Source organism: Camelina sativa, chromosome 15, assembly GCF_030686135.1.
Source record: "Camelina sativa cultivar CO46 ecotype springtype chromosome 15, ASM3068613v1".
Taxonomy (NCBI): Eukaryota; Viridiplantae; Streptophyta; class Magnoliopsida; order Brassicales; family Brassicaceae; genus Camelina; species Camelina sativa.
In genome coordinates this window covers 23,432,425-23,453,746 of record NC_141894.1, presented here as the reverse complement: position 1 = coordinate 23,453,746, position 21,322 = coordinate 23,432,425, and the positions used below count along the sequence as shown (strand labels likewise).

Sequence of the window (21,322 nt, the reverse complement as noted above, 5' to 3'; positions counted from 1 at the left end):
AGTACTCAATTTTTTTTTTTTTTTTTTTTTTTAAGGTATATCAAGAATATTTGAAAGCATGCTCAACATATGTTGTATGGTCTTACGTAGTATAGGCAAAAGCTACTTTATAAAATGATTGCCATTGTTGAATCAATGTCCATGTGCAATGGTATTTATTTACTCATCGGCTTCATGTTCTCTTGTCAATGAACATTCGGTAATTTATAGGGGTATTTTCAAAAATACTATACAATAATTTAAATTGATATAATAATTTCAGTAATTACTTCAGTTAAACTGACTATACCTTGTTTTTTTATATATACTAGGTTTTGAATCCGCGCTATTCGCGGGTATATTTTTATAATTTGTTTTTAAATACTTTTAAGCTTTTTTGTTTAATAGCTATACATTAATATCTAATAATAAAATTAATTTCTACTTTCTTTTAATTCAATTTTTCATATTTTAAAAAAAAAAAATTTATCATTTATTTATTAATTTTTATTTAAAAATTTAATTTAAATATAAAATGTATTGATAGTAGAATTATAGAAATAATGTTATAGAAATATGATTTGTCAATTTCTCTTGCTAACTATTAGAAATATCAAATTTAAAAATGTTACATTTTCTTATTAGCCTATTAGTAAAACAGTTATAAAAATGTTTACAAAACATTAGAAACAGTTATAGAAATAAGTCTCACACTCACACTGGCCTCAGGAACCTGACCTCGTCCTCGACCACGACCACGACCACGTCCACGACCACGACCACGACCGCGACTAACAGCATCCTCACCTCTAACCATCTGTGTCATCCAAGAACAGAAGGCTAAGCAAACAATAATTCTAATACACAAAAACACAACTCACCGTGGAATCACAAACAGGCTCGAAGAGGATGTTCTAGGACTTCATGCCACACACAATTGACCAACTCAGACAATCAATCATAGCATGGAATCCTAAACATCAACAGCAAAAGCACAATGAACCCTAGACCTAGAACCGTAAGGGCTCTGATACCAAAATGAAACAACCTTTCCCGTTTTTTTTTTTTATATAACATTAAATCACTAGTGGTCCCATACCCACTAACATCCTAGCAAAAACCAACAACCGCGGATAACCAAAGAAACAAATTCCATTAAACCAAAAGAATTCCAACAGTTAAACCAATATCCAATAACACCATAATCCAATAGAGAAATAGCCCAAAAAACTAACATCCTACAATGTTCCTTTGACTTAATCTAGCAACCTAACAACAGCTAGACCACAACCAATCAAGCCTCTAGAACGTCCCTTCATCATCGCCTTGATTCCACGATCACACTTTGCCTTTACCTACACCACAAACACATATTGCAATGCATGAGTATTTTATAAACACTCAGTAAGGCAATCCTCCCATCTACTGGGCTATACACACAAGCAATAGAGTACCAATAACCAACACACAACAATCAACACACAACACGCAACGAACCAGGACACGGCATCGACCGATGCCAACATGCATCGACCGATGTCAAATGAGGAAGCATCGATCGACGCAGAAGCTGCATCGACCGATGCAAGAGTAACTTGCATCGACAAGTACCCAATATGCATCGACCGACGAATGCTCGACGCAACGCGAAAACCCTAAAGTTTATCGCGCTGTCCTCACACTTGCATCGACCGATGCAAGCTATGCATCGATCGACGCAACGTCGAGCACCGTGATTTCCCCGAAGCTTCTCGCCGCATTTCGTTCCTAACAACCACAAAAACTCAATCCCAAGCTACAAGAAAGCTTCCCAACGTCCATAGCAACGATCTAACACGTCTAACAACACAAAACAAGCAAGTTAAAGGTTCCTCTAGCTTAGATAAGCCATGGTCATGCACTTACCTTTGCCACAGAAGAAATCCAAACAAAACAAAGAAGAAAAACGCTTCTAGGAAGCTCCTACAACAATCCCTTCCACAGGAACAGCCTCAATCCTCCAGAAATCCTCAAGAACACTCACAAAACTCTCTCTCTCTCTCTTTTTCTCGAAAACGGCCAAACTCCCCGAAAGAAACCAAAACTCGATTTAAGGGTTTCCTTTTCCCTTTGCCCAAAACGCAGCGTTTGACTTAAGTCAAAACGCAGAAACTTGAACCTGCATCGACCGATGCACCAACTGCATCTGGACGTGTCGATATCTTATTGACACTATTGAAACGTGTCACGATCTCGTTAATTAGTAAATTTGACATCAAACTTTATATAATAAGATTATTTTTTTGAAGGTTTTATTGAATTTATTATAGTTTTTATATTAGGAAAAAAACAAAAAAAACAAAAAAAGTTGTTTCTAAAAACTTACAAAATGTGGTTCATGGATTCTATGAAGGAATTGGTAAAATCTACCAAAATCTGGTTTCCCTGATATTTAGAAAATCTATATTTTTAAAAAATTATGAATGGTTGAAAAAGTAGATTTTGCATAATCAAAAGCCAAAATCTGATATAAAATCTGATGTCACTAAAGGCCTTAGTGTTACAGAAACAATCAAGCTATCTAATAATTGGGGTTTTGAATACCTTCATTATTATTTAAAGTATTTGATTGATTGATCTTTCGTATAAGAGCTTTAATTTTTAAAGCATCTTCTACTTTTATGAGTTTACTAGATGAATACCCGTAAAATGTATTGATAGTAGAATTTTATCATTTATTTATTAATTTTTATTTAAAAATTTAATTTAAATATAAAATGTATTGATAGTAGAATTATAGAAATAATGTTATAGAAATATGATTTGTCAATTTCTCTTGCTAACTATTAGAAATATCAAATTTAAAAATGTTACATTTTCTTATTAGCCTATTAGTAAAACAGTTATAAAAATGTTTACAAAACATTAGAAATAAGTACTATAGTTTATACCAAAATTAAAAAAAAAAAAAAAAAAAAAAAAAAAAAAAAAAAAAACAAAACTACCAATAAAAGTACACGTGTGTTAAATGTAAATTTTTAAAGAAACTTTAGTGTGGTATTATAAAAGAAGAAGTCATGTGATTTAATCATAGCCACATATAAACGATGTCCAGAATATTTTGCAACACTCTCTACTCTTCTTCTCTCTCGCCGTTAACTCCAACTCGAACAAACACATCGCGATTCTCAAACAAACTCAGAGTTTGAGCTCAATCCTAGACCATGGACGATAATCTCCACCGGAAATTCATGGATTACCCGTACGTGTCACCCACGCGCAGGCAGCTTATGGTTGGTCTCATGTCGACGCTGGACGATCGCCTCCAATCGCATCTCCTTCCATGTACCCTCCCACCTGTTGTACGAAACTTCAAGAACCCTAACCGTTCCGCCGAAGCATCTATTCATATCAGATCCGGTGATAAAACCTCTCCGGTAATGATTCATTTGTTTTTTTTGGTTATGAGATTTCAAAATCAAAATTGACTGAGTTGAATCCTTACGTTTCTCCTGCCCCTGTCTTCTTCTTTTATTCTCTATTCGATATTCGCATCCTAATCCTATTATTAATATTGTTTTGGTGGCAAATACGATTGGTTCGATTAAGGAAACATTATGGAAATGGATGAGGTTGGCTGCCGAGACTACCAAGAAGGGCGAGGTTTAGATAAATCATCATATCAATTGGGAATTGGGAATTCGTTTGAAAGCACTGTAAGCTTCTTTTTTCAATCTTCGTCTTCTTCTTCCCTTTTAATTAAATGAATTAGGGATTAATCTGATTACTGTCTGTCGGGGAATTTGTTAGTATTGGTTATGTCTTTTGTTGTTCATCCATCTATGCTTCTTTCTTATTAACGTCCGAATCTTGCTTCACGTTCAACCACCGACACAAAATCTAGCCATCACTTATCATATATATTTGCTCTTCCTTTTGACTTAAGATTGGTTCAGAGGTTCTGTGTCTTAGGTTTTTATTACTTGCTTTTATGAGGAATTAGTCCATAACACTTTATAGAAAGAAATACATTAATCCAAACCAAAACTGAAGTTGATTTCTCTAAAATCATATAGAATGGAATATCGAATCTGGCCTTAGTTTCTAGGTAGCCCGTTGTATATTTCCTTGTAGACAATATTTTTTACTGTCTTCTCTGCATCATTATGGGGTTTTAGAATGCTTAAACCTGTATGAGATGTTACACGTGAGAGCGCCACATACAACTGACCATGACTGAAAACTGGTTGAGGCAAATAGAGAAGAACTGATTTTAAGCTTTGTCCTTGGCTTTTGTTAACTGTCATTGCATAGCATACTCTGATTGGGAATTGACGTCTTCGAAGTGTGAAAGGATGCTTTGAGTCAGGTGGCGATAAGATTATCCGTGGCAAAATCACTTTTTGACCAGCGTGTGTGCCCGTGACTATTTCGCCCTCAATCAATCTTTTTCCCAAACGTGTTACAATTAATCTTGTGCCATTGCATAGACCTTCTTTTTGGTTGATGTTGCGAATCAACATTATTGGAGCTCCTACTTTCAAAGCCAACTTATGTTTTGGTAGTCCTGGGAACTCTAGTGAGTTTAAATACTCAACAGTATATAGAGACTCGTAGTCAGTATTTACTGTGTCACCCTTGCCCATATTGTCTGAGCTGAGATACTCCTTTGATGTTCCTGGTAGATGTTCTAACATGCATGTATTAATCTCATCAACTGTCTCATTTCGTGGAGTTAGGATTGCTCTCTCTGTAATGCTTGCATATGTGCTTTTTGATAACTTGTTCTCTGCATTTGTGGCTTTAAAAATATCTTGTAAATGATCTCCAGTTGATTGCATTATGAATTTAGGATCAACTACTACCATCTGACCATCATCTTCGTTGACATCTTTTGTCTCATTTGTAGGTGCAGTTCCATCTCCAACACTTAGTAGCCATGCAGCGAAGTTTCCTTGTGATTCTTGAAGTCTCATGTTCTTTTTTAGGGAGAAAACTTTGCAAGAGTCCCACAAGTATGATTGTTTAATTGATGCTAATACTGTATCAGCTCGAGAACCTTGTGGAATAACTGGTAGTGTTTGTCTGAAGTCCCCACCTAGTATTACAGTCTTGCCTCCAAAAGGTTGGTCTTTAGCTTCTGATTTTTTCATGGACATCAAGTCTCGTAATGTTCTGTCAACCGCCTCAAATGCGTACCGATGTGCCATGGGCGCCTCATCCCATATGATAAGATCAGTTTTCTCTATTAGTTCTGCTAACATCGTTCCTGGCTTTATATGACATAATGAATCTTCATTGAGATCCATGGGAAATTTAAAGCGTGAATGTGCCGTTCTTCCTGCAGGTAGAAGCAATGCTGCGATGCCTGATGAAGCGACTGGGAGAACAACTTTTCTTTCTGATCTCAACTTAGAAATGATGGTCGAATAAAGGTACGTTTTTCCTGTTCCACCGGGACCATATAGGAAGAATAATTTTCCCGATCCATTTTCAACTGACTCCATAACTGCATCATAAACCTGCTTTTGCTGAACATTTAGACTGCTCAGAAGTTTTTTGTGGTCTTTTTTCTCCTTTTGTACATTGTATCCTGATTCTTCAGTTAACAGGCTGTTACCTAGATCTTTTAACACGTCGACATCTAGTTGTGGCATATCTTTGAACTCAGTTAGTGTGTGTTCATACTGGTGCATTATATTCTCTATCTCAATCAAAGTATACTTTTGAATATCAGGCTCTTCATACTGGTGAACTTCTATTTTGCCTTTAATCACACCGCTTGGTTGCTCATCAGTTATGTTGCTGAAGCTGTGATCATTGATGAGGACCAGTTTTCCAATAGCATCTAGGTGGATCAAATTTAGAGTTAGAACATGGTGATATTATTACAAACATATAAGCACCGTATATTTACCAAATAGGTCTTCGTTCATGTCAACAGCTTCTTCAAATTCTGCAAAAGAACGAATCCTAAACTTTTGTCTTTCAATCAGTTCGCCAGCATCAATAACCTCATTCAGACTTGTTTGTTGGGTAAACTGGATCAGAAACTTGTGTGGAGATACCCTGTAGCTTTTTTTGTTGTTAGCTACCAAGAAATTTTTAATTGTGTAGACAACTCCAGGTTTGAGATTTTCCTCGTAGTAGGCTACTCGGTTTGCCGTAATGAATGCTTGGATCAAAGTTGACTGTACAATAAATTGTCAACTATGAGAGTGTTTACTTATGAGAATAATGAAACCTTTTTAAAAAAGAAATTCAAGTACCTTCTGGTCTATGAGAAGCAGTTCAAACCCCATAAGTAAGCCACCTTTTTTAGGATTGCGTGCTTCCCAGACGTGGATGATCCTAACAACAATTTATTTGTTAGTAAAACCTTTTGATAACTCATCAAGAACCAAGGAGGGAAGTAATGGAGCTGAAGGAGGAGAAGTTGCAGGTGCCATTGTAGTTCAATGAGCTTGAAGAGGACGTCGACGATTGAAAATTTTTTGGAGTTTTGAAAGATTCTCTGTTTTAGATGCCTATTTATACAAATACATCTAATTTAGAATTTGGAAGCTTTCCTATTTTCTTTTTTGTTGCTAAGTAGAATTCTTCCTTTTTGTTTTAAGATAAAGAGATTTTTTGTAAATTTGGGTTGTAAGCTTTCCTATTTTCTTTTTCCCTGCTAATTAGAATACTTCCCTTTTTGTTTTAAGCTAAAAAGAGTATTTTTTAAATTTGGAATTTTTAATTTGAATGATTTAGCATTTAAGAACGATTTTACATTTATTTTGGAAAAGAAAATTTTAAATTTACAATTTTCATTATAGATTAAACTTTTTCATCTTAAATTTACAATTTTTATTATAGATTAAATTTTTCAAAATTACATAGATTTTATTTCCATAGATTTTACTTTTTTTCTTTTCTTTAAAAATCTAAATAATATATAAATTCTGGAGATTTTTTAAAATTGCTAATTAGTGAGGTGGCCATTAAACTTTTTCAAAATTACATAGATTTTATTTCCATAGATTTTACTTTTTTCCTTTTCTTTAAAAATCTAAATAATAAATAAATTCTGGAGATTTTTTAAAATTGTTAATTAGTAAGGTGGCTAATCACTAATGGTGGGTTTTTAAATTTTTCTTTTTCTTTAAAAACCTAAATAATATATAAATTCTAAAGATTTTTTAAAATGTTAATTAGTGAAGTGGCTAATCACTATTGGTGGAGAATTTTTAAAATGTTAATTAGTGAGATGGCTAATCACTATTGGTGATTTTCTGAAGATTTTTTAAAATGTTAATTACTGAGGTGACTAATCACTATTGGTGGATATTTATAAAAATGTTAATTATTGAGATGGCTAATCACTATCGGTGATTTTAAAGCTTAGGTGGACGCCTTTAAAAATGTTAATTAGTGAGGTGGTTAATCCCTATTGGATGTTTTAAATCCTATGTGGACGCCTTAAGAGCTTATAGCTCTTACTTTTTATTAGTATAGATTCCAAGTCCATGACAAAAGAAGAAATTAGGTTCAAAAGAATATTCATCAGTTTTGGTTTAGAAAGAAACCCAACCGGTTACGGAATGAAATCATGATGACTGGTTTTACCTTATTAACCGAATTAGCCAAATTATTGCGGGTTTGCGGATTACCCGATGGAACGTTCTTCATCTTGTTCTTCCGTTCTTCGTCTTCGTCTCCCACTTACCATGTCTTCTTAATTTCTAGCTGTTCGTGAAAACTAACAAGGTAATTAGAGATTTACAACTGATTTTTATGGTCAGAAGATTTCAAATTGTACTAGCAAGAGTTATAGAAATTGTGAACTTAAATCTCAGTGGTGTTTATTTCATATGTCAGGTTCTTGGGATATTGATTGAGTCATGTTAACAAGAGAGTGAAGCATCAGATTGGTACGACATTGTTGGCTCAAAGGAGAAGTTAGGTTGTTGTACAATTTATTAAGATGGTCCTTACTTCGGACCTTTTTTTTTTTGCTAAATTTGATTCAATTTTTAGTTCCCACTGATGGCTTGACCTTTTATCTTTATATGTTCTCTCTTTTGGCTGCACATTAACCAGAAAAGGGAAATCGCCATGGAGGAACCTGAAAGACCTGGAGCCATTGTGTCCAATCAAGTTTCGTACTTGGACATTTTGTATCATATATGTCCAATCTGAATTTTGAAGTTGAGCAGCTCCGTGAGGTAATATATGACCAAGTCGATAACTCAGATCTGTCAACGAAGATGTCCACCGCCTGTTACCCAGAACAATTCATCTACCAACCCAGAAGGGAGATATATATTATCTTTCTTACTTCTGACCAGTGGTGCTCTATACATATCGGTGAATTTAGATATGAAAATGAAATCTCCTTTATTTAGAGGACCACTGGTCAACAGTTCCACAGAAAATCCAATTCATATCCTAACGTGAGAGAAATTGAGACATCAGACCAGTGGTACAAACTCAACAGAGAAAGTAATACTACCTAATATACTTCATAGTTATATCAAAAACCTAAACTTAGATTTCACATCACCATATGGATCAACTGGTAATAATGAATTATTAAGCATACTTCGTAGTAGGTTTAAACAAAGCATTTTCCCATCATCTGGATTAAAGTGTTTGGATACTACTGGTGATTTTCTCATCAAAAATGTTTTACATAAAAGATATGAAAGTGTTCAGCAGAATATCTCAAATGCATTATCATCCTCCATAAATTCTCGCACTGCAGTCTTCTTTTGTATACTGTTCAGTATAACAGTGTTAATGGAAATAGCTCCTGGACCTCTTTTGAACAAACCTTCATTATTATTTTCAGATAATTTACCAAATGTATTGCAATATACACGAGATGTGTATGTGAATCATGTTTGTATAATACACAAAAGTTTAAGTCCATGTGAGTGCGAGGAGCCTCTCAATCGAATTATTAGAGATATGTTTCCGCAAACCACTTTTGACCCACTTGAATTGAACTACAGAAACCTTCACCCAGTAAAGTGAAAACTATAACCTACATGCTTGGTACTATTCTTCTTGTAATTACATTAATGGATAAGACTGGATACACTCAATTAGTTCAAATGTAGATAGAATGAAATACACATTAACCTCCTTCTCCATTTACTGTTCTTTGATTCTAACCTCCTTCTCCATTTCCCGTTCTGTCCTAGTTCTTTGTTTCTAACATTCTTAGCTTACCGAGATAAGCAATTCCCTACCTAGAAAAAGATGATCAAAGGCATTGAGGATCAAGCTATCCTTCTTTTGCTGTTGAATTGAATTCTGAAGAAAGCGGGAGTTTTGGTTTTCTTGCTCAGATTCAGATTCGGCCGTTCTTCCGTTCTTGTTCTTCCGTTCTTCGTCTTCGTCTCCCACTTACCATGTCTTCTTAATTTCTAGCTGTTCGTGAAAACTAACAAGGTAATTAGAGCTTTACAACTGATTTTTATGGTCAGAAGATTTCAAATTGTACTAGCAAGAGTTATAGAAATTGTGAACTTAAATCTCAGTGGTGTTTATTTCATATGTCAGGTTCTTGGGATATTGATTGAGTCATGTTAACAAGAGAGTGAAGCATCAGATTGGTACGACATTGTTGGCTCAAAGGAGAAGTTAGGTTGTTGTACAATTTATTAAGATGGTCCTTACTTCGGACCTTTTTTTTTTTGCTAAATTTGATTCAATTTTTAGTTCCCACTGATGGCTTGACCTTTTATCTTTATATGTTCTCTCTTTTGGCTGCACATTAACCAGAAAAGGGAAATCGCCATGGAGGAACCTGAAAGACCTGGAGCCATTGTGTCCAATCAAGTTTCGTACTTGGACATTTTGTATCATATATGTCCAATCTGAATTTTGAAGTTGAGCAGCTCCGTGAGGTAATGTATGTATCTTGAGCCAGCATGCTCCTCCATATCTTACCAGCTTCTTCTGTATTTTGATTACTTGATACATGGCTGATTTTTTTTCATTTCAATAACTATGGCTGAAAAGGTGTCACAAAGTCGTAACCTAAGCCAAAGCTCTGCACTCACTTTTAGAGCCATCACTCTTACATAGCTTAGAGTTTGTATAAACTCAAGGCAACAGAGGAGAACATTCAAGCTATCAAAAATGAATTTGTAATCCTAATTGTTTAACTAAGTGAGAGTATGTCATATAACTAGTTCTTTTTAATTAATTAATATAATAAGTCTATGTTTAAAATTAGATTGTAGAAATCCATAGTTTATAACGTTGTAACTTGTAAGAAAAATTTATGAACCTATATTTACATAGTTATATATTTTTATTAAGGATAAACTATATGACTTTATTAAATTATATACTTATATTTTTTTAAAAAAAATTGGATGCCATAAGCGGTTGCTTCTTTTCTTATTACTGCTGCACGGCTCTGCTGCAGGCCTTGGGTTTGGCTACAAGAGCCTACAGGTTACAGGTAACCACTGTCCAGCTTGTTTAAAGTTTAAACCAAACCCTGTGAATACATCTAGAAGCTTGAAAAGATAATTCAAAAAAAAAAAAAACATTTAGTAATTATTAGTAAAATACCAATTAGATACTAGAAGATTTAGGCGTTTAGAGTTTGTGTAAAAGCTCAAAACCCTAAATAGTTTAGCATAATTCATTGCTTTTCTTGACAAGAAAAGACTGACCTAATAATATCGTCTAGAGTTCAAAATCTTAGAGATCTGACAGAGCTCTGAATTGTGAATCGTAATGGTAAGCTATACATTGGTTTAAACTCGTTCCTTTTTGTCTACTTGTCAAAACCTCAATCCTTTAAACTCTTGTGATGTGAGAGATCTCAATCAGTGACTAGTAGTACTCATGAATAAAATATAAAGCATCTCCTCTAATAGGACTAGTAGTACTCATGAATAAAATATAAAGCATCTCCTCTAATATAGAACTAGTAGTACTCATGGCTCCTAAACCACTAAAACAGAACCTTACTGATTGATTGATAGTTGATTGATAATCACGAATAAATATATTTCAGGAGTTTTTTTCCTTTTTCTTTTACGGTATATCAAGAGTATTTCCTTCAAGTATCACTATATAACCTAGTTAGGCTCAATTGACAAACACATTAACCACCAACGCCATGTCTTTTTCCACTGACACACAAACCTCTAACTTGAATACTTCGGCAGCTGCCATGGCTGCCGCATCCCTCCTCTGTTCTCACATCTCTACTATATCTAAAAAATTGTCTGACACAACCTTTGCTGTCGACGCATCATATCTTATTTTCTCTGCCTACATTGTTTTTACCATGCAGCTAGGCTTTGCCTTGCTAAGCACTGGTTCTGTACGGGCAAAAAATGCCATAAACACCTTGTTTACAAGTATCATTGATGCTGCCTCAGGTGCCATCTCATACTATCTGTTTGGGTTTGCTCTTGCCTTTGGTACACCTTCTAACGGTTTCATTGGTGGAAATCAAAACTTCTTTGGCTTAAGCTCTTTTCCAGAAGACTATCGCTATGACTATGGATTTTTTGTTTTCCAATGGACTTTCGCCATCACAGTCTCTGGTATAACAAATGGATCTATGGCAGAGCGCACAAAGTTTGTTGGTTACCTTCTATACTCCCCTTATCTAATTGGTCTTGTCTATCCAACAATCTCCCACTGGTTCTGGTCGAATGATGGATGGGCTAGTCCAACACGGTCTGATAAGAAACTACTGTTAGGCCCTGGCACAATTGATTTTTCCGGTTCGGGAGTTGTTCACTTGGTGGGTGGAATAGCTGGTTTTTGGGGATCCTACATTGTAGGACCAAGAATTGGCCGATTCAACGGATCAGGTCAATGCCTAGCAATCCATGGCCATAATGCATCTCTTGTAGTGCTTGGTACCTTCTTGTTGTGGTTCGGATGGTATGGGTTTAATGCTGGTTCATTCCTCACGATTTTGAAAAGTTACGACCAATCTCGTCCCTACTACGGCCAATGGAGTGCGATAGGAAGAACTGCTGTCACCACGACGCTAGCTGGAAGCTCGGCGACATTAACCACCTTGTTTTGTAAGCGTCTTCTTGTTGGTCACTGGAATATTTTCCATGTTTGTAGCGGGTTACTCAGTGGCCTTGTTGCCATAACATCGGGTTGCGCAATTGTAGAACCTTGGGCCGCAATCCTTTGTGGTTTTGTGGCGTCTTTAACTCTGATCGGGCTAGAGGAGCTGGCTAAAAAACATAGATACGATGATCCACTGCTGGCTGCACAGCTACACGGCGGCTGCGGTGGTTGGGGATTAATCTTTACAGGACTGTTCGCCAATGAAGAGTATGTTAACGAAGTGTACCCTCTAGAAGGTGGTAGGCCGTATGGTCTCTTTTTGGGAGGTGGATCAAAGCTACTTGTAGCACAGATCATTGGGATACTTGCGATCGTCGGTTGGGTGACCTTAACGATGGGACCATTGTTTTATTGGTTACATAAGACCAATCTTCTGAGAATTTCCGAGGAGGAAGAGGTGGAGGGAATTGATAAAACATGTCACGGTGGGGTCGCATACAAACTGGAAATGGACTAGACGATGGAGTCCCTAGCCGGTGCTTGATTTTTATCTACTTACTAAGATTATTTTCCGTAAACAAAATATCTAAAGTGCGAATTATGTTCCACTACGATGGAAGAACATATTGTATTAGTAAAAAAAATGACAATGAAAATATCTTATACTAGTATTTATCCCCGTGCTATGCACAGTATAATTTGTTTATCTCTAATAATAATTCTTTTAGAAGAAAAACAATAATATTCTTAACGTAATACTAAATCAACACTGTTAAAAGAAATTTAATATTTTGGATTTTGTAATCCGTATATTACAAATTGATATAAATGCAGTTACAGAATTTTTCCTCAAAATGTTGATCTCTAACAAATACAGCCCTTAAAGTATCATAATTTGAGGGAAGAATTCAAGATCACAAAAAAGAGTTAATTATTAAAATGTTACTCAAGAGTTTCTCATCTCTTTTAGTGTTGGTATCTATAAAGAGGGATACTTGGAAGAGCAGAAAAAAAAAATTCCATTTTTGACACTATAATAATTATTTTACAGTCCCTTTTCAGATAATGCAATATCATCTAATACATATCAGGTAATGCATTATTAATATCTTAAATTATTCAAATAAAATATATTAAGATATTTGATATGTTTATAGTATATACAAAATTCTAAACTATGCTGAAATCTTAAATTATTTTTGAGATATAATTCTAAAATAAACAATTAAAACATATTGGTACCCAAAAAACTAAACAAAAAAACTTGGTTATAAAATGATTCCTATTTTATTATACAGGACACATAATCACATTAGCAACATGATAATATATAGAGAAAAAAAGGAAAAAGCTGTTTCCAAAATTCTTTCTCATTGGCTATCTCTTTTATTTCCATAAATATTAAAATTATAAAATTGAACAGCAGAAAACCACGTGTGAATTGAAAACCTAATTACTTCTTCTTCTTCGTTTTTTTCTTGCAGCCCGCCGCACTTGCTTGATAAACTGTATTTTTTTTAGTTCAAACTCTAGTTTTCATAATAATTTACGAATCTACTCGGCATTAAACTATGGAACAGGTTTGAGTAATTGACAAATGCTTTCTTAAATCTTCGGACGCTTCCGATTCACAACTTGTGCGATTCACAACTTGTGAGCTTCCAACTTGTGTGATTCCAAATTATTTAAGACTGCAGATATCATCACAGTTTAATACAGAAATCTGGCAATATAGTATTGTACCTTGTAGTTTCTCCTTTCCTGTACCACCATAAATTTAGAAAGTATTCGACCATTAATCCACCCACTCAGCTTGAGCGCCCCTTACCCCCCATTCATGTCTTCAATTAATTAAACAGACAATCTCGTCACTATTGAGAATATCGACTTAAATGGCAAAAGTATAAATTATGCAAATTGTTTTTTTTTTTCAAAGTATAAAAACCTATTTTCTAGTCTTCCCTAGTGGAATATGATGAACCTATTTTCTAGTCTTCCCTAGTGGAATATGATATCCCCTCGTACTCTACTTTTAAGTAAAATACTTTCATGATATGTACCAAAACAATTTACTGAATGAATAGATAGTTGCCAATGCATATAATATACTATGCATAGTCGTGTCTATTCAGTGAGAAACAAAACACTAGCCTGCAACATTAACTTTTGAGAAAATCATAATTCCAAATAGTTATCTACCCACAATATTTTTAAATTATTTTATTTTATATCAAATGTCTATTAATAACTCAAGCTTTCAAATATAATCTAATACTTCTTTTTCTTGAAATTGACCATAAAATAAAGCATTTTACATATATGATATTTGTTAATCAATTTAATTCTGGTTTATTTTTGTTCATATACTTTTCATAATTTTTTAAAATGTAGCTATTTGATCTTTGTTAATCATTCTATTTATTTTAATAAATACAGTATTTTGTATGTCCTATATATGCATTGCCTAATTGTTGTATTAGTGCATGATTTTTTATATTAAGATATTAAATATGATTCGAAAAATAGAGTAAAAAGTTGATATGACTTCACCACTAAATTACATAAATTATTGATATTCTCACCGCTAAACTACATAAAAAGCTGAATTTGATTTGGGTTTGGGTTTTGATTTCTATTATTTTGGGACTGAATTTGTTTATTCGGGCGATGGCAGTAGGCCGTACGGACTGCTGATGGGCGGAGGATGGAAGCTACTATCAGCACAGATCGTTGAAATCATTGTCATGGTGGATTTGCCTATCATTACGAAGATGAGGATGCGGTATCCGGAAGCTCATTCGACCAGGCCTTAGGTGGGAGAGAAGGCTTTTAATAGGATGAAAGAATTCAAAGAATAAAAAGAGTGTTTCATGCACTTCTGGGAAGAGATAACTTGTGGCTGGCTAAAAGTGAAATGGTGAATAAATTATTTATGCGTATTTTCATTTTTTTATGTTTAATGTTTTTTTTTGTAAACTTATGTGTTAATGTTTAATGTTCCCTTTGTTGTATATTATTTTGAATACTTACAATATGGTTTGGTTCCGTTCGGATCCAAATATACCATATTCTTTGTTTTCTACTTATTATTTTGATAACTACGTTTTGTACCGCGTGGGTTTATTTGATATATTTTAATAAAAATTATATATGATTGATGACGGTAAAAAATATTATCTTATAGAAAACTTTAAATTACTTATAAGGAAAAAATTAAATTTCAGATACACAATTTTTAAAAATATAAAAATAGTTGTGTTTTAAAATCAAATATGATAAAAAAAATTCGAAATCCAGGCCAGGCGAATCAAATTGATGATCTCACACCTCCTAACCCATTTCTTTGACCACCAAAAAAACAAAAAATATTTATAATCATGAATTTATCTCATTTTTCATATTTAATTGATCGCTATCACCTATGTTTTCGTGTTTTTTTATTTAATGTTTTCTTATTATTCATATTTTTTCTTGTCATTTTCATTATCAAATTTTATGGTAATTGTCATTGTTACTTTTACCATCCGGTTCTTCGTTATACTATTCTTCTTGTTCTTGCTCGTTAACTTCGTCACATTTTTTCATTGAGAACCCTTTTTTTAGACTACCACACAACTTGTTAACCCATCAAACTCCAATACCAAAATCTTTTTTTTTTTTCAATCATTGGGCCACAACTGGCCGGCCCATTAGCCAAGTTCCTACATTCGTAGGAGCCGGGACTCGATCTCGAGTGTTGTAACATCCGTGAACCAGAATTCCGGTTTGGGATGTGCATCGATCGATGCAGTAGGAGCATCGGTCGATGCTGTAGGAGCATCGGTCGATGCTGGCTCAATTCTGTGCGTTTTGACTTAAGTCAAACGCTGCGTTTTGACTTAAGTCAAACGCTGCGTTTTGGGGAAAAGAGAAAGGGAAAACCCTTAACTCGTTTTCTTTTTGTCTCATGGTGTTTGGCCGTTTCTGGGAGAGAAAAGAAAAGAGAGAAAAGTTCTTGAGAGTTCTTTGTGATTTCTGGAGATTTGGGGCGTTTCTTGGTGAGATCTGTAGCTGGGATTGTTGTAGGAGCTTCCTAGAAGCGTGTTTTTGCTTGTTTGTTGTTCAGATTCGTCTTGGCACAGGTAAGTGCAGGACCATGGCTTATCTAAGCTAGAGAATTCAGTAGTTTGCTTGTTGTATGTTGTTAGACGTATTAGATTGTTGCTATGGACGTTAGGAAGCTTTCTTGTGGCTTGGGATTGAGTTTTGTGGTTGTAGGAACGAAATCCGGCGAGAAGCTTCGGGTAAACCACGGTGCTCGACGTTGCGTCGATCGATGCATAGCTTGCATCGGTCGATGCAAGTGCGAGGACGGCGCGATGAACTTTAGGGTTTTTCGTGTGCGACGAGCATGCGTCGGTCGATGCGGACTGGGTATCGGTCGATGCAAGTTACACTAGCATCGATTGATGCAGCTTCTGTATCGATCAATGCTTCTCCATTTGGCATCGGTCGATGCAAGTGTGGCATCGGTCGATGCTAAGTCCTGTCTTGTGATTGTCGTGTGTTGATTGTTGTGTGAAGATTACTGATACTCTATTGCTTGTGTGTATAGCCCAGTAGATGGGAGGATTGCCTTACTGAGTGTTTATAAAATACTCATGCATTGCAATATGTGTTTGTGGTGCAGGTAAAGGCAAAGTGTGATCGTGGAATCCAGGCAATGAAGAGGAGGATGTTCTAGGGACTCGGTTTCATGTTGTCTGGCATTGCTAGGTTGCTAGACTTGGGTCATTAGAACATTGCTAGGTTGCTGGTTCTATGATTTCTATTATTTGGTTATTGGATATTGTTGATGCTATGGATATTGGTGATATTTTATTATTGGATTATCATTGGATATTGGTTGGTTATTTCCGCTGTTGAATGTGTTTGTGGTTAGGTGGCTAGTGGGTATGGGACCACTAGTTGTAGTTTATTTTATTATTTAAAAAAAAAAAGAAGGTCGGTCGTTTCATTTTGATATCAGAGCCCTTACGGTTCTAGGTTTGGGTTCACTAGGTTTCTGTTGTAGAGGTTTGGGATTGCATGTCTTGATTGATTATGTGAGTTAGTCAATTGTGTGTGGCATGGAGTCCTAGAACATCCTCTTCGAGCCTACTTGTGATTCCACGGTGAGTTTTTATTTCTGTGTTAATTAGAAATTGTGTGCTTAGCCTTCTGTTCATGGTAGTGCAGATGGTTAGAGAGGATGCTGTCGCTGGTCGTGGTCGTGGATGCGGACGTGGACGCGGACGTGGTCGTGGTAGGGGCAGAGCCCCAGTGGTTAGTGAGACCGAGGACCAGAGTGTGACAGTTGAGGGTGTTGGCGAGTCGCAGGGAGCTCCGGGGGATTCAGTGAGTGTGGCCGGAGGGGGCGGTGTTGATGCTCCAGTGGTCGGTGATGCTAGGGTCCCGGGTGTGGGAGCCCCAGCGGGTGGAGTCCGTGGTGCTGACTTGGCGGCTATGCTAGCACAGGTGTTAGAGCGGTTACCACCAGTGGTACCGGCTCAGGCTCAGGTAGTGCCACCAGTGGTGGCGGAGGAGCGGCAGCCAGCGGCTGCGGATGTGGGGGTCCATGCTCGTTATCTCAGCATGTTGACAGAGATGGGTCGGTTGCGTACTGAACAGATTTCAGGAGGTGTAGATCCTACTGCTGCGGATGCGTGGAGGATGAGAGTGGAACGTAACTTCCATACTTTGAGATGTCCTGAGGAGTTCTGGGTGGATATAGGGGTCTACTTTTTGAGTGGTGATGCTGAGTTGTGGTGGAGATCTGTGGCTGCTAGGAGGGCGCAGCGGGAGATGACTTGGGCTGACTTTGTTTTGGAGTTCAACCGCAAGTATTTTCCTAGAGAGGCATTGGATCGTTTGGAGGTGCAGTTCCTTCAGTTGTCTCAGGGGACACGGTCAGTGCGGGAGCTGGATTTGGAGTTCAGTCGACATCTGTGTTATGGGGGTCGGGCTATGGAGCCTGAGGAGGCTCAGGTCAGGAGGTTTATGAGGGCTCTACGGGATGACTTGAGAGTTCATTGTAGAGGGAGGTCTTATGCTACGCGTGCAGAGCTGGTTGAGACAGCAGGAGAGATTGAGGAGGACATCTGGGCACAGTCAGTGTCGGTTACTCCAGCAGTTCAGCCTGGTAAGGCGCAGCAGCAGGGTGGTTTGAGCAGGGGCGGTAAGCCTGCATAGGGAACCAAGAGGAGATGGGAGGCTACGCAGAAGCCGAGTGGTGCGGGTTGCTTCGGTTGTGGAAGCAAGGATCACAAGGTTGCTAGTTTTCCCAAGAGGAGTGCTCCGACGGCAGGGCCTCGGGTATGTTATCATTGTAGGGAGGCAGGGCACATCAGGCCTTTTTGTCCCAAGTTGCAGCCGGTAGCAGTGGCAGCGTTGCAGCAGGTGCAGCCTGGAGGTCAGCAGGTGGCATGGATTGAGCAGACGCCACGTGCTTACACGACAGCAGAGACTGGTGGAACCAGTGCCGGGGCGATCACAGGTATAATTTCTGGTACTTAATCCTTGTGAATTTAGTAGGGTCAGATTTTTATGTTTCCTGTGATAAAGTGTTAGGTTCTCAACACATAAGGTTTGTGTAGGGACCTTGTTGGTGGGCGGGTTTAAGTCCCACGTTATGTTTGATTATGGAGCTTCTCATAGCTTCATTACTCCGGAGTGTGCAGAGTGTGCGGGAATCTTAGGGGATCCCGGGGAGCATACAGGAGTTGTCAGAGTTGCTGGGGGCAAGTTCCTGAGAGTTATTGGACGAGCTAGAGGGGTTGATATTCAGATCGCAGGGGAGTCGTGGCCAGCGGATTTGCTTATCAGTCAAGTGGAGCTATATGATGTTAACCTCGGGATTGATTGGTTGCATCGGCATAGGGTGCACTTGGATTGCTATCGGGGTAGAGTGGAGTTTGAGCGTACAGGAGGGAAGTTGGTTTTTCAGGGTATTAAACCGACTTCGGGGAGTCTCGTGATCTCAATCATTCAGGCTGGGAAGACGATCGAGAAGGGCCGTGAGGCTTATTTGGTCACTATATCTATGCCAGAGTCAGTGGGGAAGTCTACGGTTAGCGGTATTCCGGTAGTAGAGGAGTTTGAGGATGTGTTTCAGTCTTTGCAGGGATTACCACCATCTCGGTCGGATCCTTTCACCATTGAACTGGAACCGGGGACGACACCGTTATCCAAGGCTCCTTACAGAATGGCTCCAGCAGAGATGGCAGAGCTGAAGAAGCAGCTAGAGGATTTGTTGAGTAAGGGATTCATCCGTCCTAGTGTATCACCGTGGGGAGCGCCGGTGTTGTTTGTGAAGAAGAAGGATGGGAGTTTCAGGTTATGCATTGATTACCGGGGTTTGAACCGGGTTACTGTGAAGAACAAGTACCCTCTTCCTAGGATCGATGAGTTGTTGGATCAGCTGAGGGGTGCTACTTGGTTCTCTAAGGTAGATCTGGCGTCGGGTTATCATCAGGACGACTGCTTTCAGGACGAGGTATGGGCATTATGAGTTTGTGGTGATGCCTTTCGGGTTGACTAACGCACCAGCAGCGTTTATGAGATTGATGAACAGTGTGTTTCAGAAGTTTCTGGATGTATCTGTCATCATTTTCATCGACGATATCCTGGTTTATTCTAAGAGTCCTGAGGAGCATGCAGTGCATTTGATGGCAGTTATGGAGAAGTTGTGGGAGCGGAAGTTGTTTGCTAAGTTGAGCAAGTGCAGTTTCTGGCAGCGTGAGATGGGCTTTCTGGGTCACATCGTTTCTGCAGAGGGGGTTTCTGTGGATCCAGAGAAGATTCAGGCTATCAGGGATTGGCCTAGACCGCAGAATGCCACAGAGATCGGGAGTTTCCTTGGATTGGTAGGTTACTACAGGAGATTTGTGCAGGGATTTGCAAGCAGAGCACGTCCTATGACTAAGCTGACAGGGAAGGATGTTCCTTTTGTCTGGTCAGAAGAGTGTGAGGAAGGCTTTGCAAGCCTAAAGGAGATGTTGACTACTGCACCAGTGTTGGCTTTGCCTGAGCAGGGAGAATCCTATGTGGTTTATACAGATGCATCTAGAGTTGGTTTGGGGTGTGTTCTGATGCAACATGGGAAGGTGATTGCTTATGCTTCGCGGCAGTTGCGGGTGCATGAAGGCAACTATCCTACTCATGATTTGGAGATGGGTGCTGTAGTTTTTGCCCTGAAGATTTGGAGATCTTATCTTTATGGTGCAAAAGTACAAGTGTTTACAGATCATAAGATTCTGAAGTATATATTGACTCAGCCTGAGTTGAATTTGAGACAGAGGCGGTGGATGGAGCTTGCGGCAGACTATGATTTGGAGATAGCCTATCACCCTGGTAAGGCTAATACGGTTGCAGACGCTCTGAGTCGGAAGAGGGTAGCTTCGGCTCAGGAGCAAGAGATGGAGTCTCTGGTAGGAGAGATCAGTGCTTTGAACTTGTGTGCTGTTTCTGTAACATCCGTGAACCAAAATCCCGGTTTAGGATCTGCATCGGTCGATGCAAGTGGTGCATCGGTCGATGCAAGGTCTAATCTCTGCGTTTTGACTTAAGTCAAACACTGCGTTTTGGGTTAGGGAAAACCCTTAACTAGGGAGTTTTGTCTCATTCGCGAGTTTGGCCGATTTTTAGAGAGAAAGAAAGAGACAAAGACTGTTCTTGAGCGTTTTGGTGATTTTCTTGGAGTTTTGGTGCTTTCCTGAGGAGATCTGTAGCTGGGATTGCTGTAGGAGCTTCTAGGAAACGTTTTCTTGCTTTTGTGTTGTTCAGATTCGTCTTGGCACAGGTAAAGGCAAAGTGTGATCGTGGAATCCAGGCAATGAAGAGGAGGATGTTCTAGGGACTCGGTTGATTGTTTATCTGGCATTGTTAGGTTGCTAGAACTATGTCCTAGATCATTGTTTAGGATTGCTGGTTATTTGTCTTATGATGTTTGGATCATTAGTTAAGATTGGAATTTATATTGGATAATTATATTTATTGGATTATTATTTATTGGATATTGGTTTTATTATTTCCGCTGTTGGTTGTGTTTGTGGTTAGGTGACTAGTGGGTATGGGACCACTAGTTGTAGTTTATTTTATTATATTATATTTATATTTATTTAAAAAAAAAGGGGTTGGTCGTTTCATTTTGGTATCAGAGCCCTTACGGTTCTAGGTTTGGGTTCACTAGGCTTTGTGCTGTAGATGTTTGGGATTGCATGTCTTGATTGATTATGTGAGTTAGTCAATTGTGTGTGGCATGGAGTCCTAGAACATCCTCTTCGAGCCTATTGGTGAT

General features: G+C 37.8%; 2 pseudogenes across 2 annotated transcripts; both read left to right on the top strand.

Annotated features, from left to right (window-relative positions):
* Window positions 1–6,331: 6,331 nt before the first annotated feature.
* Window positions 6,332–9,190, top strand: LOC147926981 (putative mitochondrial protein AtMg00920 pseudogene; annotated as a pseudogene). Its single transcript, XR_015582289.1, has 3 exons — window positions 6,332–7,707; window positions 7,819–7,903; window positions 8,041–9,190. The product of XR_015582289.1 is annotated as a putative mitochondrial protein AtMg00920 pseudogene (transcript).
* A 1,079-nt stretch (window positions 9,191–10,269) lies between these two features.
* LOC104773829 (ammonium transporter 1 member 2 pseudogene) lies at window positions 10,270–12,704 on the top strand (annotated as a pseudogene). Its single transcript, XR_015581661.1, has 2 exons — window positions 10,270–10,417; window positions 11,352–12,704. The product of XR_015581661.1 is annotated as an ammonium transporter 1 member 2 pseudogene (transcript).
* The last annotated feature ends 8,618 nt before the right edge of the window (window positions 12,705–21,322 follow it).